Below are 16,369 nucleotides of genomic sequence, written 5' to 3'. Positions count from 1 at the left end.
AAAAGAGCCGACGGGTGAACGTTTCGCAGAAAAAAAATCGATTTCTGGCGACATTTCAGTTGGATCGAGAAAGATGATCATGCCAGAACGCTCCTGTCAGTATTGATGCAGGCTTGAGAGATCCACTCCTGCAGGCTGCAACCGTGTTTCGCTTCTGTTTGAGTAGTAAATCTATACAACGACTACGAACAATACGAGGTGTGCAAGCGCAACATTATTGCGTATCGGGTGAGCATGGTAGTCCAGATGGCACTAAGAAGTCATGCACCTAAGCACCAAGAGCCAAGGCTTAGCGGTAAAGAAGAGTGCCAGTTGGAGTCTATTGGCGCGTACCTTCAAACCCATGCAATTAATCTGAAACTGTGTTGCACGTCAGGTAAAATTTGCCACGTGTACTACGTCTGCGTATTTATGTGAAATGAGACATGACATGAAGATAAATGTATCCGCCAAAATAGATCGGCCGCACACTTTGCACTTTCGGCACTGCATTTTAGTTGCAGGTTACCAAACCATCCTAACGAATTTATTTTGACGCATGTACTGCACTGATGCACCCTCTCCTAAATCCCTGAGAGTAAGGACATACCTTTAGTGAGGTTGGTCTTGACAAAGGCAGCGACACCTCCAGCGAAAAACGTCCCGCAAAGGGCGATCATGAATTCTGTCCCGTTGGCGCAGTGGAAAGCGACTACGTCCCCCATGCGGAGGCCAAGCTGCAGCAGGCCAGCGGGAGGCATCGAGCAGCTCACCGAAGGTGTACTGGACGCTGGATTTGACATCAACCTTCAGAAGGAAAAAAAATGTGCGAGTGCTTGAGATTTAACATCAACTTGAGTGCTTCTCAGACGAGACCTGACAATAGTATTCGTTCTACAAACGTAACTTTTTCTCTAGGCTCTATAAATCTAGGCTCTCTCACTTAAATTAGTTGAAACGGAAACAACAATTTCAATTCATGATACTAACTTGAGAAGGACATTACTCCTTTTTGTAACTTTCCGCTGCATTAAAAAGTCACGTATAATTTCGAGCATTCACACACACAAAAAAAAGTGGAAGCAAGGAAACCGGTGTTTTCATAACTTTGCACTGCTCCATTGTGAGTGAAGTTCACGTAATCAAAATATAGCTTTTTGTTAGGTGAGCCGTAGTTGTGCTGCAGTAGGTCTCAATCCTGTTCTTACTACTATCGGCAAATGGACACTACTGAAAAAGAGCTCCGAGCATACTCTTCTTACTGCTGTGTGAATTGTTTTTTTATTTAGTTATTGCTACATTTCGCAGAGAGCAAGAGAGGAGTGTCTGTGCCGCAAATATATCTCACTGCAATGGTGTCTGAGGCGTAACAACAAAACTGTGATAATTATTTGTTCAATACATTCACTACGTCAGTGATAGTGTATAATGCAACGCAGTCTGCAGTGTGAGCACAATTGGAAGCGGACGAGAATGTTTCAAAGAATACACATAATATTGCACTTAGTCCAAAACACTGAAAGGGAATAAAAAATAAACAAAAGGCGCCCATAGCCAAAGTAACTAAATTAGGAGCACTCTCAAGCAAAATGAGTCCCAATGAGGGAATTAAATACGGCGCACGAAGTTTTTATCTTCACGCTTCAAGTAACAGTGTCTGCGCAAAAGATAGCAAAGATGTATGATGACGCAGAACTGGAAAACCGTAACGCATTGGCTGGCGTCATGATATCGAGATTTTATCCAAGCGGACTGAACCGTTGAACAGAATGACTGCAAGGCAAGTCTTCGAGGTATTCTGAATGTGGTCTGTTCCTGAAATTTAATAAGAAAGAAGACCAAGAAGAATGGGGGGGGGGGGAGGATTTCGCCTTAAAGGATAGGGTGCGACAGGTTTTGGGCTCCAATCTGGGGCTCCCATTGTGGACCCTGGTTGGCGTACATGCACCTCACTACTGGCTTAGAGACTAAGCTCTTCATTTGCTCCTCTATTTTACCCCAAAACGCATTAGCGTAAAGCTGTAAACTACCATATTATAAGAAAGACAATCCCGATATGGATATAATGCCTTTCTTGAACAAAGTTTTGCGAACAGGCCTGCGTATCACAAAAATAGTGAGCCCGACTCGATTCCCATCTCGGACGGAGCAACCAGAGTTTGCAGCTCCTGCATTCTGTTGCGATCTCATCACGACTCAGAACAATGACAACGTCCCATTTTCTGGATAACGGGACTTTAAGATGGAGTAGCGCTGCGGAAACAGTCGGCCAACTGCGTCCGCCAAAACGATGCTTGTGCCATGCTGACTATCCGGTCACATCGCTTCAACACACACTATTCGAAAACATGCTGTCGCACGTCAGTACGTGTCGGCAACTTGCTCTCCGTTATAGTTGGCCAACACAGTGTCACACCGCGGGAAAGTTATTGCTCATTGCGGCGGTGATGTAGCCGCCCGCTTCTTAACAGTTTCGCGCAAATTCCTACGGTATATGTAGGGCTCTGAAGAAGTAAATACTAGAAGCGGCTTTCCTTTAGTCTGAACTTGTTTTACTAGCGAAGGAGGGCGCGGAAACGCTAGCGGAGTTAAGTTTGTATCGCAGAGCGGCACCACTTTTTTACCTAGCTTTGAGCTCTTTTATGTGTGAGAAGCTGGTGATTAAGAAGCGCTGTCGGGAGCAAGTTAGGCCGGTTGAGTTAATGAGACATGATTAGTGAGACATGATTAGCTGAGACATGATTAGTGGGAGCGCTGATTCTGCAAACAATGCCCACATCTCAACTGCAGCACGACCGCACCGCTCTCGGCTCGTTGTCCACCGACCAATGGCGCATCATCGTCTACAGCCTTCACAGGTTTCTGTGAATGCAAGTGACATCAAGTACATTTTTTTCTTCCGTGAAGTGAATTGAGGGACGCTTACAGCGCTGTGTGAGTACGATCATCACGATGCGCCGTTAACCAGTCTTCCGCGCAACTCTGCAGGCGGCCACGAAGCTACACTTGTGAAGGCTATTTGCGGTGATCAAATTACGCTATTTTTTTAATGCCATCACGCACCGAGCACCCGAGTGAATAGTAATTTATAATCGTCTACTTTGCCGTTGTCAGATGGGGAGGGGGATTGACACCCGGAGGTGCCGTGCCCCAGAGTCACACATAACTCATCAGCCCATCATCATCCATTCAGCACCTCCGGCAATGTCCCCCCCAGGGCCAAGTGGGGTCTGGGAGAGTTTTTTAGTTCGAGGTGAGGGTCCTACCCGGACAAGGGGGCCGCCGCGTGATGCCCTCACAGGAGTGAGTGTCATCAAACGCAAAGACGGCCTGCAGCGCCATCGTGGCATCGAGCCTACGAGGCGAACCTTCATGACAGCACAAGTGTCACTAAGGACAACCAATCCCTGTGAGAAAATCATAATGACACAGAGAGTGTTCCACCCTTAACCGAAAAAATCACAGACGGTCCGCACCAAATCTTCGAGAACCTCTGCTCGCCAAGAATGCGACGTTCCCGCTGCAGGCAGAACCAGACCTCTTTCCGTACTTTTGCAATTACTTCATGGAGGCCCGGAACTCTGCTGTTGTATGCGGCCGCGCAGCGTGCCAGCCATACTTGGTACGCGCACTCTACGAGCAAGAGGACGAACTGGTTAACGGCCACGCCTGGCAACGGGTTCAGGTATTGCACGGTCTGGTACGGTATACCCGGAAGCTGGAAGAGGTTAGCTACACGACGAAGAAGCGCTTCAGGAAGGAGGCACTGCGAGAATATGTGCACAGTGTCCTCTCTACCACCACAAGTCGGACAAGTTGGTCGCAGGCTGGTCCGTGTAAACGCCGGCGCCTTAATGGGGAGGACTCCCCTGGCGAAGCGGTACATAAAGGACGCTCTGCTTGCTTTCAAAAAATCCGCTGTGATATACCGCCAGCTGGGCTTAACATTAGCGAGGTCGTAAAGACGGAGGTGAGGGGGGAGACTGGGAGTCAGAAGCCTAACTAGTTCCTTTAAGGGAACCGAAACCACATCAATGTCCGCCTCCTCCTTACGCAGACGCTCAAGGCAGGTAGCTGCCTGAGCATAAAAAGGGGAAGGAGAGCCCGATCGTGGCACGCAATGAGAATATGTGCTCTGGGCGAAAAGGCGGAGTCGAGTACTCAGAAAAAACGAAGTCAGGCTTTGAGTCAGAGGCATGTCCGAGTTCAATGCCACTTGGGTCCACCTGACGTGCAAGGCTGAGGCTACGATGCCAAGGTCGGAGATGCCGAGGCCTCCCCTCTCCCTAGGCAGCTTCACCACAAGTCTTTTGACCTTGTCAGGAGCTCCACTCCACAAGAAACGGAAAAGGATCCGCTCCAGGTGAAGCTTCGTCCGTGCTGACAAAGGTGTTACGCCAGCGACATAGGTCAGCACCGAGAACAGGAGGGACCGAGTGATAGTGGCTCGAGCCGTAAGCGGACACAAGAGCTTCTCATACTCTCTTGCCCTCGATTCAATTTTCTCTTGAGCAGAGGACCAATTCCTATCTGAAAGGCCTTGTGAGTTGAAATAAAAACCAAGGAGACGGACTTCAGCCTTCACGGGAAGACCATGAGCGGGCTGAGGACTGGATGGTGCACACCCAAAATAGAGGGTGGCACTCTTCGACCTATTAACCTTAGCCCCACTCGCCTTACAGTACACCTCCATGACATCCAGAACGGAGGAGACAGAAGCCTCATCCGGGACGACAATGGTTAGGTCATCTGCATAGGCAAAGATGGGGGCTGGTGGAGAACCTGGCGGGAGCGGAAAGCGAGCTATGCGACTGTCTCGAGAGAGCCTTTGTAACAGGGGTTCAAATGCGAGCACGTAGAGGGCAGGAGATAGGGGGCATCCCTGCCTGACTCCACGGCCCACGTCAAAAACTTCGGAGGTGCGTCCTAGCACAGTAACGGCTGAAACTGGCCTGGTATATAGAGCTCTGACCATGCGCTGGAAATCAGAGTCTATACCAGCTTCCTCCAGGACTTGGAATAAGTAGGAATGACTAACAACATCAAAAGCCTTCTCCTGATCAAACGAACAAAGAATACCCTGAATATTTCTATGTTGAGCCCAGAGGAAAAGGTCCCTAAGGGCAAAACCGTGAAGCTGAGTGGAACGACCAGGAACACTACAAGCCTGATATGGACCTATAATGTCTGGAAGAAAAGAAGTTAACCGAGAGGACAGGCACTTGGCTATGAGCTTGTAGTCGACGTTCAGGAGCGTGATGGGACGCCAGGCTCGTAGGTCAGTGCGTCTCGACTCATCCTTACAAAGGAGAGTGATCCGTCCTTCCCTCTGAGTACCTGAGAGCGTCCCCTCACCCAGGAGCCTGTTTACAAGAGCGGTGAAAGGCTTCCCGAGCTGCTTCCAGAACTTGACATAAAACTCAACAGTCAGGCCGTCCGAACCTGGGCTACGATTTCTGTGGAACGATTTGAGCGCCGCTTCTAATTCTGTCTCATCCAAGGGAGCTCCTGATAGGTGAACTGGTTTGGAGGGGGATTCAAGTGGAAAAGTAGCTGTGGTTGGAGCTGGAGCCTGATATAGGACGGAATAAAACTGCCGTGCTGCTTTAAGAACAGCATCCGGAGTGTTGGAGATGGACCCCGTAACCGGGTCTACCAATTCAGTGAGAGAAGTCTCTGTGCGCGCTAAGCGGCATCGGAGGAGGTGTCTGCTGCACCAATGTTCCCTCTCCCACCGCTCAGCTCGCGCCATAGCCCTAAGACCATCCCAGCGTTGCTGGAGCAATTTTCGGAGCCGGATGCGCTGCGAGGCGAGTGCTTCGGTGACCCCTTGGCCAGCAGAAAGAGGCTTAGAAAGCAGGAGGATGACATCAGAGACAATGGTGATCTCCTGCCGTTCCTCACGTGCCCGCCTCATTCCCGCTGCCTTGAAACAGTCACGCACATCTGCCTTAATGCCATCCCATCCGACACCGTCTAAGCCTAGGTTGGACTGCAGAGAGTTTCGAAGAATACCAGAGACCTCCTTAACAACCTCCTGGTCCTCTAAAAGCCGCGAGTTGAGGCGCCAGGTCCCCTTCTCGCGAGGGACCAGGATCCCATCACTGAAGCGAAGGATGACACACTTGTGATCGCTCAACGCGGAGGGGACCGACCACATGGAGTGCATGCCGGAGGCTAGTGTTGGAGAGACGTAGAAGCGGTCTAGCCTGCTCTGAAGGCGCCTCCCAGTCCAAGTCATCCCTGACTGTCCTGAGCGGAGCACCTTCCAGGCATCAACCAAATCTAGCTCCTCGACCAGCTCCCTAAGTGCACGCGCCCCCTGCCTATCCCGCTCCTTGGGCGGAGTGCCTCGAAAAGAGAGGCGATCCGCCCTGTCAAGGACACAGTTGAAATCACCCACTAGAACTATCTTGGATGGACCTATTAGCTGGGAGTCAAGGTGCTTGTAGAAGGCACCCAGATCACGACCTCTGTTCGGAGCATAAATGTTAACTGGACAGTCAGGGATGACTTGGACTGGGAGGCGCCTTCAGAGCAGGCTAGACCGCTTCTACGTCTCTCCAACACTAGCCTCCGGCATGCACTCCATGTGGTCGGTCCCCTCCGCGTTGAGCGATCACAAGTGTGTCATCCTTCGCTTCAGTGATGGGATCCTGGTCCCTCGCGAGAAGGGGACCTGGCGCCTCAACTCGCGGCTTTTAGAGGACCAGGAGGTTGTTAAGGAGGTCTCTGGTATCGTCTACTTGACATCGTAGAGAAGGCAGACACAATTAGTCAATTAGTGGGACGCGCGGTTCCTACGCGCGGTGTAACAGCTGCCGCCTGGGCGTTCTGCTCTCGGTGACGGCTGAGACGGGTGACCACGCCGCGAAGGCGCGAGCCTATAGACCTCCTTCACTCCGGCTACGTCACGAAAATGCGGTGGCGCTGTCGTCGTTAGTGACTTTCGCGTGGTAGGCAAAAACACGCTTCAGTCGCTTTGCCTACCGTGATTGTGCGATGGCTTGCTGCTGCCGGGGAATGCAGAGCACCATGCCGACTAATCGCGTCGCTATGACATGTGTTGAAAGACAAACAAGAGGAAGTTTAGTAAGCTTGCATAGGTTTCTTGCCGACAATGGTCGCCGTAAACAGTGGTGGGCCGCCGCGGTGAAGCGCCAAGGCTGGATACCGACGCCTGCTCATCGAATATGTGGCAAATACTTCGTCACGGCTAAGCTGAAACTTATTCACCTTTACGCCAGAGCGGTCTATCGGATCAAAGGTCGCGAATATCTCGAGTTTGGCCTTTTCACGACGCGTGATGGGATCTTGGTACTGTTTTAGTGCTGGTGCGGGCGCGGGTGCGCAGGTAACATATGTACCTGCGCGTTTCTTTGTTGGAGCATGCGTAGATGTTTTACCTTTGTAAACTGTTCCTCAAGCCCGTTTTTTCGCTGTGTATGTAAGCGCAGTGAGCTGCTACGCAAGTGATCTGTGTAGCACTCCTCGATCCGTGATGTACCATATTGCATGGCTAAACTTCCCCGCGTTCACTCCAAATTATTTTAATCTACTTCCTGATGAAGATTGCCACTTCACGTTGACAGCTACTGATTTAGACTGGAGCTGCATTTTGTATTTATGCCGAGCGCTTTTATTTGTATTCACAGCGGCTGATTGTGAATGCGAGTTGTGGGGTTTATCCTACATTGAAACGCGGTCACAGTGGCCGAGACCGAACTGGGCCGCCCTAACTACGGAATCACGGGTGAAGGTAAAAACGGCACCAGAAAAGAGTTCCTCAGAAGATACAGCAACGAAAAAAAGGTCCCTGAAATATATAGCCCCGGAATAATCGTCCAGAAAGGTCCTATCAGAAGCGGCCCCTAGGAAAAAATGTCATTGAAGAAATTGGCTGAAAATCTGCCCGGAACTCACTTCGCGAAAAATTGAACATCTTATTGGATGCCTTTTTTTTTTTTTTTTTTTTAGAATAGATGTAACTATTGTTTGGGCACTATGCCCTCTGGGTGTTTTACAGGTTTACAGCAACTGGAGAAGGCTTGGCGAGAAAGCATTAAAAAAAAAAAAAAAAAAAAAAAACGAAAAAAAAAAAACCCCACCACTATAACATCCAGCGAGTATTATACAGTGCATAGTTCCCAGTTTCCAAACTGGGAAATATCGCTCTTTAATATAGGTCTAATCACCCGGCTAATATTACACATTCGAGAGACGTGTTTGCCCTCGACAGCACAAATTTCGGCGCCATAATGTTGTTTTTTTTTTCTTTGCGAACACACGGCATCAGTGCCATGTTTTGCAAATTTCAAGCGGACGGGTAGAAAGAAGCACTGTAGCATACATTATGGCGGCTAGACACAAGGAAACTCAGTCTACGTTTTTAGTAAACAGAACTACAGAACGTGAAAAAAATAAAAAAAAATAAAACGGCGGGGTTCAAAATATACATAATGTTCGCTAAAACAATAAACACAATGTAAGATAAAAACAGTGAAAGTTGATTACAATGAGCGTAATTCATCGCTGATAAGCCAAGCACCAGGCAAGGGGAAAGCTCGACTTTGCAGTACGTTTCATTGCATCTGTTTGGGGCCATTTGTTCCTGGGACGTTTTTACCAGAACCCACGGAACCACAGTGGCCGCTGCAGCTCGTAATTGTAATGCAAGCTAGCAGCGCGACTACCCGTAATAAAATTGCTACCTTTATCGACGACAGCCGCCCACGAACAAAGCAAATATAACAGATGCGCAGCGTTCTGATCTCAACCAATAACGCAATGATACGCAAACCGTGCGGTGTCAAGGCTCAAGGCTACCGTTGCCACACTGACCTAAATCATCTTAACCGTACAGCCGCTCGACGCTAGCGAGGTGCTTCGTGCTTACCAAAAACGCTCATTTGCCGCTCGGTGTGAAGAATCCTCCGATTATGCTATGATGCTTCGAGCGGACTATTCGTACGCGGTACGAGCGCTATTTATGAGCGAGAAAAATCGCCGTCAGCTTACTCGACTCAAAGTAGTTGTAAGCATCCGAAGCTTTGTAATTCTCGATGCGTCCCATGCATAATTTTCTGGGAGAAAACAGAAAATAGATGCCAACGTCGCTCATTTTCCTCGGCTGGCAGCAACGCTTCTCTTGTGCGCCTTGAACCCAATCCCCATCGGTACGGCGTGCGGGTCCGTACGCTGCACGCCGTGTACGTAGAGTTTTTCAGCGTATCGCTTCTGTTCTCATCGCTGAGGCTCACGAAATACTAGCACATGGTCACTTCGTCTGCCTAGAAGGCGCCTGCAAATCACAATAACACTGCCTTGACAAGCTCGGCCACAGTGCCCCGGCTAGCCACTGTACACCGGCCGCGGTCGTGCTTTTTGCCTACCGTGGGATCGCTGACGAGAGCAGCGCCACCTCGATCGCCTTGTTTGTTTACAAACATGAAGGAGGTCTATACGCGCCGCTTGAAAGACACTGCACCGAGAAAGATGCTTTGAAAGGATGCTCTCGTATATTGTTCAGTCTTGTAAAGGCTCTGTGTTTATTGAAAACCTAATTTATTGCATGCTTTGCATTGCCTTTCTGTGTACCTTTTGTTTGTGTATTATTATTTGTGTGATTTCCTCTGTATTGTCTCTTGACGTGTATTTAGTTCGTTTTGTTTGTTAATTCTGACTCCGATCCTTACCCTAGCTTGGCACGGCGAAAGCTGAGCACCAAACGGCCACCCCCTTCTGTCACTACAGGTGGCTGACTTTTGACTGAGCTTGCCACGCTCGTCGAGGGCATGTCTTTTGAAACCGGAACAGCTGCCCCCACACACTCTAAGGGTGTCTGGGAGTGTGCGCAACAACAGTGGCGCGTCGTTAATAACTTATAATTATTAACGGGTGAGAGCGGAACATGTCTAATTTCATAACTATGACTACCTTTTGGCGTTATGGACTGCTTGTAAAGATGACGTGGCGCCAGCGTCCCGGCACGAGAGGCGTGAACCAGCTGGATGAGCTCGGACCTGCAAGCGGTTCTCTTGGCCTAGCCCTAGTAAACGAGCTTCCCTACATTAAAACTCGTTCTATTTTTGGTAGAGGTGAAGGGTATCATTCTGGAGCTGCGCAGTCAAACGCTTGCTACCACCATGCCATATGACGTCAACCAACCAGACGGTTTTTCGCGGCCACCTGCAACCTGCCCCGGTGCACTTCCCCAAACGGATCTTGTCATTTTCAATGCCAGGGACGACTACAATATGGAGCACTGGCTGTCATCCTACGACAGGTGAGCGCTCACAACCAGTGGAACGACAGCATGAAGCTCACGAATGTAGCCTTCTACTTGACCGATGTCGTCAACATCTGGTTCAAACCCGCGAATCGGACTTTGACACCTGGGCCGGCTTGCACGATAAAGTCCGAGCGAAGTCCAGACTTAAATGGTGTCTTTAGAAAGACCAAGCTTATTTAAGACGGCTCGTGTTCCGAACGTCGAACGCTTCGGGTTTGGCTTCCCAGAACGGCCTCAGCAACCACTTGGGGCATTTTGCCTCGTAACACAATCTTAAGCCGCAAAAAGCAATGGCACGGATTTTACACAACGAAAAATTGACGGAATGTGTACATCTTACAGCAGGGACAGTGCCAGCGCATCCCTGTATTTCCCTAATTTCTCTACTTAGACACCTGGTGTCCTTGTGTCTTAACTAAGACAGCACTAGAGTCGAAATCATACAAGCGACTTATTCAAGTCAGGACTGAAGTTCAGTCTTGACTCCAGTCTTAAGCGTCCATGCTAGTGGCCTATTCTTTAGACTCCAGTTAAGTCTGGACTTAGCTAAGACAGTCTTAAGATTGTTTTGTGCAAGGGGGCCCTGGTCCGCTATCAGGACCTCCTTCGTAGACATCTTTGGACGTCCGGCTATGCTCAAACGTCGTGCTGAGCAGCGTCCTCGCTCTCATGCCGAGCAGGTTGGTGAAAGCTTGGCTACCTACATAGAAGACGTCCTCGACTTGTGCAAGCGCGTCAGTGTATTCATGACAGAGACTGACCGCATCAAACATGCGCTCAATGACTTTGAGGACGACGCATTTCACATGCTTGTTACCCAGAGCCCCACCTCTGTCAGCGAGATTGTCAACCTATGCCATAGCTATAACGAGCTGCGTCGAGGAAGAGTCTTCTACCGGTTGCCCTCCGCACATGCCGAGACTATTACCAGCATCTACTTGACGGCAGAAGCCAGCAGTTCTCTAAAGGTCCTGATCAAGCAGTTTTTATTTTCATTGAGGAAGTCACTCGATAGCTGTCCGTCCTTCCCTCTGTTCCAAGCCCGCAATCAAATCTGGCACTGACCCTTCAACATACGATCCCGGAGAAAGTGTCCGAGGCCATGCCATCAGCTTGTAACCCGCCTTCCGTTGCTGAGCCGCTTACTCACACCGAAATAGCCCGACAGCCGGCGCCAGTGTTTGCTCCTTTTCGAGCTCCCTAGCGTCGTCTCCGCTCCTGCTGTTCGGCCGCGCGCCCAGTGTTGCCATCCATGTCGAACACCGGACAACTTGCTGATTCGCTACGACTGTGGCATCGCTCAAAACGTGACGCATCACTACCGCCGCATCGTGTCCCCTATTGACAAAGCCGGCCATTGAGCATATGCCTCCGCGACCCTCCTCAACCTTTTACCCTCAACTCACCTTACCCCCCCCCCTCCCTTTCAATAATCATCCCCAACTTCGCTTCTCCTTTGGCGATTTTTTTCTTCAGCTTTCCGTCGAGCTTTTGGCGGCAAATAATAATAATAATTGGTTCACAGCAAGGGAAAGGCGCAGTATCTATCACACTTGCTCTCTGGACACCTGAACCGCGCCGTAAGAGAAGAGACGAAGGTGTCAGTTAAAGTGGAAAGAGAGGAAGATGAACCGTAGTGGAGGGCTACGGAGTAATTTCGACCACCTGGGGATCTTTAACGTACGCTGACATCGCACAGCACACGGACGCCTCTTCGTTTCGCCTCCATCGAAACGCCGCCGCCGCGGTGGGGTTCGAACCCGGGTACTCCGGCACAGTAGTCGGGCGTCTTACCACTGCACCACCCCGGCGGGGGCCTCTTGGTGGCAAATGTAGGGGATTTTCTGACTCTTCGAACACTCACCACGTACAACAACGTTTGAAGATTCCGGCAGCAAGAATTTTATTCTCAAGGCGCTTTAAAAAAGCAATGACGTTAATGAGTAGAGGACGAAAGAAGCATGCTAGGGGTGCAATATTTTCTCCGCACATTTAATTCTTTTAACGTATCCCTGCCTTTACAATCCTATGGGAAACTTAGTTTCCTTGACCTTCACCTTCTACCACAGGTTATAAACAACCTTTAGACAAGCCCCAAAATTGGGCGAAGCGCACTGCATTCATTTTGCCGAAAAGCTGTCGCTTTCAGAGGGAGCCTTCAAGGATGAGTCAGAAACATTCCAGTGGAACATTTGAGCGGCGCCATCACGCGCCGACTTCTGGAACTTCAGGCCTGATACGTCTTTGCCAAATGGATGGCACCTACGCGTTTTAGGGCAAACTGCGCCTACTTCAAGGACGAGGCAGAAAACATCTCGGAAAACGATGGATTTCACTTGTGTAGTATGCGTATAATATAGGTAGTGTTGATTGTTTGATTGTGAATGGATAATGTGATCGGTTGATTGATGGGTGAATAGTAATTGGCGATTAGTGAATAAAAGCAGTGCGGTGAAAAGTATTGCGGTGTGTATGTCGCAGAGTTTGAAAACGTCTGATGGACGCTGCGGCTGGTACCACTGCACAGAGTCGCCTGACTATGTACCAGATGCATGTAATAGTGCGGGTGCATCGTTTGATGATGTGTCTTGGTGTGATGGTGGAGCTCGACAACCAGGGAGACTTCGTGCGTAGGACGGATCGCGCGAACACGGGGAAGAGCGCTCAGTATGAGGCAGCTAGACGGTTGAAGCGAAGGTGAGATAGAGAGTACGAGCTTGAAAAACAGGAGCGAAGCGCCGTGCGTGTGTGGAGAAAGCCGAGCTGGAACGTCATCAAAGTGTCGAAGATCGTAAATGCAGGTCTATTCCAGTTCGTAAAGCGAAAGATGCCAATTGTAAACGTCAGCGTCATCACAAAGCTGCCCACAGTCGTAAACGTGGGGATGAAGCTGTGTTGGTCCTTAAAGCGAAAAGGTGCCAAGGTAAAACGTCAACGTCATGTAATAAAAGGTAAAAAAGTGGGCGTTATCAATGCAGCATCAGAGCAGTAACGGCTGAGGCAGCTAGAGCGCATGCTATTGAGTCCGCTATAAAGGCAAAGCTTAAGTGTCGTTCTAATTTTGTAATATCTTTGACAGTGAGCGTAGGATGGCATCTCACACCAAGGCCGTCGCGTTTGGGGTTGCAAAGCTTATTAATGACTTGGGCGCTTACCGAGCCATCGATTTCGTTCCGGCTGAGTTTTCCGGGACATTCCTTAGGTTCGCGAAGGGCTTCTCAGCCTACTCATTTAGGTCACATTGAGCATAAGTTTGTGCATCGCAACACTTTGGCTGTTTTTGTGCGCGTTCAGGTGCAATGCGGTCTGCTGGCGACAGTTACGCGCCGCCTGTCTCAGACTTTATTTTAGGTTAGTCATAAATACTTCTTAGGGCTGGCGCCTACTGCTCTCAACGAGAAGTTTGAAAATTGAAGCACACAGTTTGAAAGTTTGAAAGCACACAGGCACGCACGCGCGCGTGTACACACACACGCACGCACACGCACGCACGCACGCACGCACGCACGCACGCACACACACACACACACACACACACACACACACACACACACACACACACACACACACACACACACACACACACACACACACACACACACACACACACACACACACACACACACACACACACACACACACACACACACACACACACACACACACACACACACACACACACACACACACACACACGCACGCACGCACGCACGCACGCACACACACACACACACACACACACACACACACACACACACACACACACACACACACACACACACACACACACACACACACACACACACACACACACACACACACACACACACACACACACACACACACACACACACACACACACACACACACACACACACACACACACACACACACACACACACACACACACACACACACACACACACACACACACACACACACACACACACACACACACACACACACACACACACACACACACACACACACACACACACACACACACACACACACACACACACACACACACACACACACACACACACACACACACACACACACACACACACACACACACACACACACACACACACACACACACACACACACACACACACACACACACACACACACACACACACACACACACACACACACACACACACACACAAAACCAAGTGCCAATCGGCGTCTAAATACGCAGGAGCGATAGGAAGAACCAAGGGCACAAACGCAAACAATACTCGGCTGAGTGGACCATTCCGGCTCCCTCTGGAAACTACGGTTTGGCTGAGAAATACAAAAGGTGTACTGACGAGGCGCTAACCCAGGTCAAACAGGCAATGGATGCATAAATCTTTATGATAGTGCGAGAAGGACAAGAGTGGAAGGATAGGTTTGAGTATCCAGTAAGAAAAATTGAAGGATAAAAATGCAATAAAACACAGATGGAGGGTGAAAACTGGAGCCGAAAATCCGCATACACGCAAGAGCACTTAAAATGATTAGGGAGAAACTCAGAAGAATAGTTAAACTGCGGTAGTAGCTATGATACATGACAAATGATTTACAGCAACTGACGGCAAACTGAACGGCATAGTCAGGGCACTGGAATACTTAGACTGCGACCAAAGAAGGCGGTAGAAGATTGATTGCTGTAATTGAATGTAACAACCAAAAGAGAAGACCGGAAGGGACAATAAAAATGAGAGAAAAATCAGCCCAATCAGCATAGGCAACCTATTGACTCTATTAACACTTAGTCACTCAGAGTAATTGCAGGGGCGTAGCCTGGCAGGTCAAATCCCGAAAGTTTAGGAACAAAACTAACTTTACCTTGCAGGTACAGGATAGCCTCCAATTTCCTCACGGGATACTTCTACATACACGTTAGTATCGAGGTTCATGATTTCTGCATGAAATATCTGCATATACAGAATTATCTACGTATATACTTGTCTGTTTTTTTTTCTGTGATGCAAGAGTATACGGCGAGAGCAGCCGAATAATCTTCTCTCTCAGTTCATGCTTGTGTTTGTCCTTTCATCTCTACTTGGCTTTGTGGCTTTGCGTAGACCATATAAAACTGTCTGGCCAAGCCACCTACTAGATTCTGTTATGAATTTCCTTCGTCAGTTTGCGCTGTTTTATATATGAGACTTCGTATTTATGTCTAAACTCGCCGATCTCCTTCCGTGCTATTTCCCCATTTACTGTGAGACCGCGTTCGAAGAGAAAGCGCAGGAGACATGTCGCAGGCCCAGTTGTATAAACCCCGCGAGGGGCGGCGCCTCTGTACTTCGATTTCACGAAACGTTATCGTCTATAAACGCTCTCGGTCTGGCAGAACCGTCATATTTGGTATTATGAAATTCTCAACGTTCAGTCTAACTTGTAGCCCCATTAGTGCTGTGTTAAGATACTTTCGCACGAAACGAAATGAATTAGCGGTTATATCGATGAGACTGATTGCCCTGAAATTATTCCCAGAACTATAACCCCAAGATCAAAGCGTACCATTTGTGTGATTCGTGAAAGTGGTATCTAAATACTCACGAGTGCAACTTGGTCTTCATGCTTTTCCCATACATTTCTAAAGAACGTTGTGAAGTTTACGTCTGGCACGACGGTGTTCGTAACGCAGGTCTTCACCACGTTGTCTTCTATAACAATGTATGCTCTTGATTGCAGGGTCCTACAGACCGACGGTAATGGCTGCTCGGGTAGGTTGCTGATCGTGGCCATTCCGTGCTCTTCCCGGGCTGCAGTTAAAGAGCGAATAGGAAAAACGCAGTGTTAACGCTCTGCAGCAAGTTGCATTCCTATAGGTGCTGGTGGGAGATGCAAATGTCAAGACAAAAACAAAAAACGGCGTCAATCTGACAGGTTGGTATCATCTCGTCTGAAAGCAGCAGGTTATTAGCAGCGGCGGCACAAATGAAATGAGCTGAATGAACTCATCTGATGCAAGAAAAACCGGTCTGCAGGGTGCTTATGATACGTGGGGTCGGGTGGAACTAACTGTAATGAAATCACAGTTTACTGCAGTAACAAAAGGAGGGCTAACTACGAATGTGTCACGAGTTGCCGCATTCGGTG

At 49.1% G+C, this 16,369-nt stretch overlaps 1 pseudogene; it reads right to left on the bottom strand.

The window, feature by feature from the left end:
* Nucleotides 1–16,023, bottom strand: part of LOC146184712 (luciferin 4-monooxygenase-like) — a 65,414-nt pseudogene extending 49,391 nt beyond the window's left edge.
* Between the last annotated feature and the right edge of the window lie 346 nt (nt 16,024–16,369).

This window comes from Amblyomma maculatum, chromosome 7, assembly GCF_055883805.1.
Source record: "Amblyomma maculatum isolate TAMU_Amacu chromosome 7, ASM5588380v1, whole genome shotgun sequence".
NCBI classification, from domain to species: domain Eukaryota; kingdom Metazoa; phylum Arthropoda; class Arachnida; order Ixodida; family Ixodidae; genus Amblyomma; species Amblyomma maculatum.
Note: the sequence above shows the minus strand (reverse complement) of the source record. Positions and strands in the feature narration are given on the sequence as shown.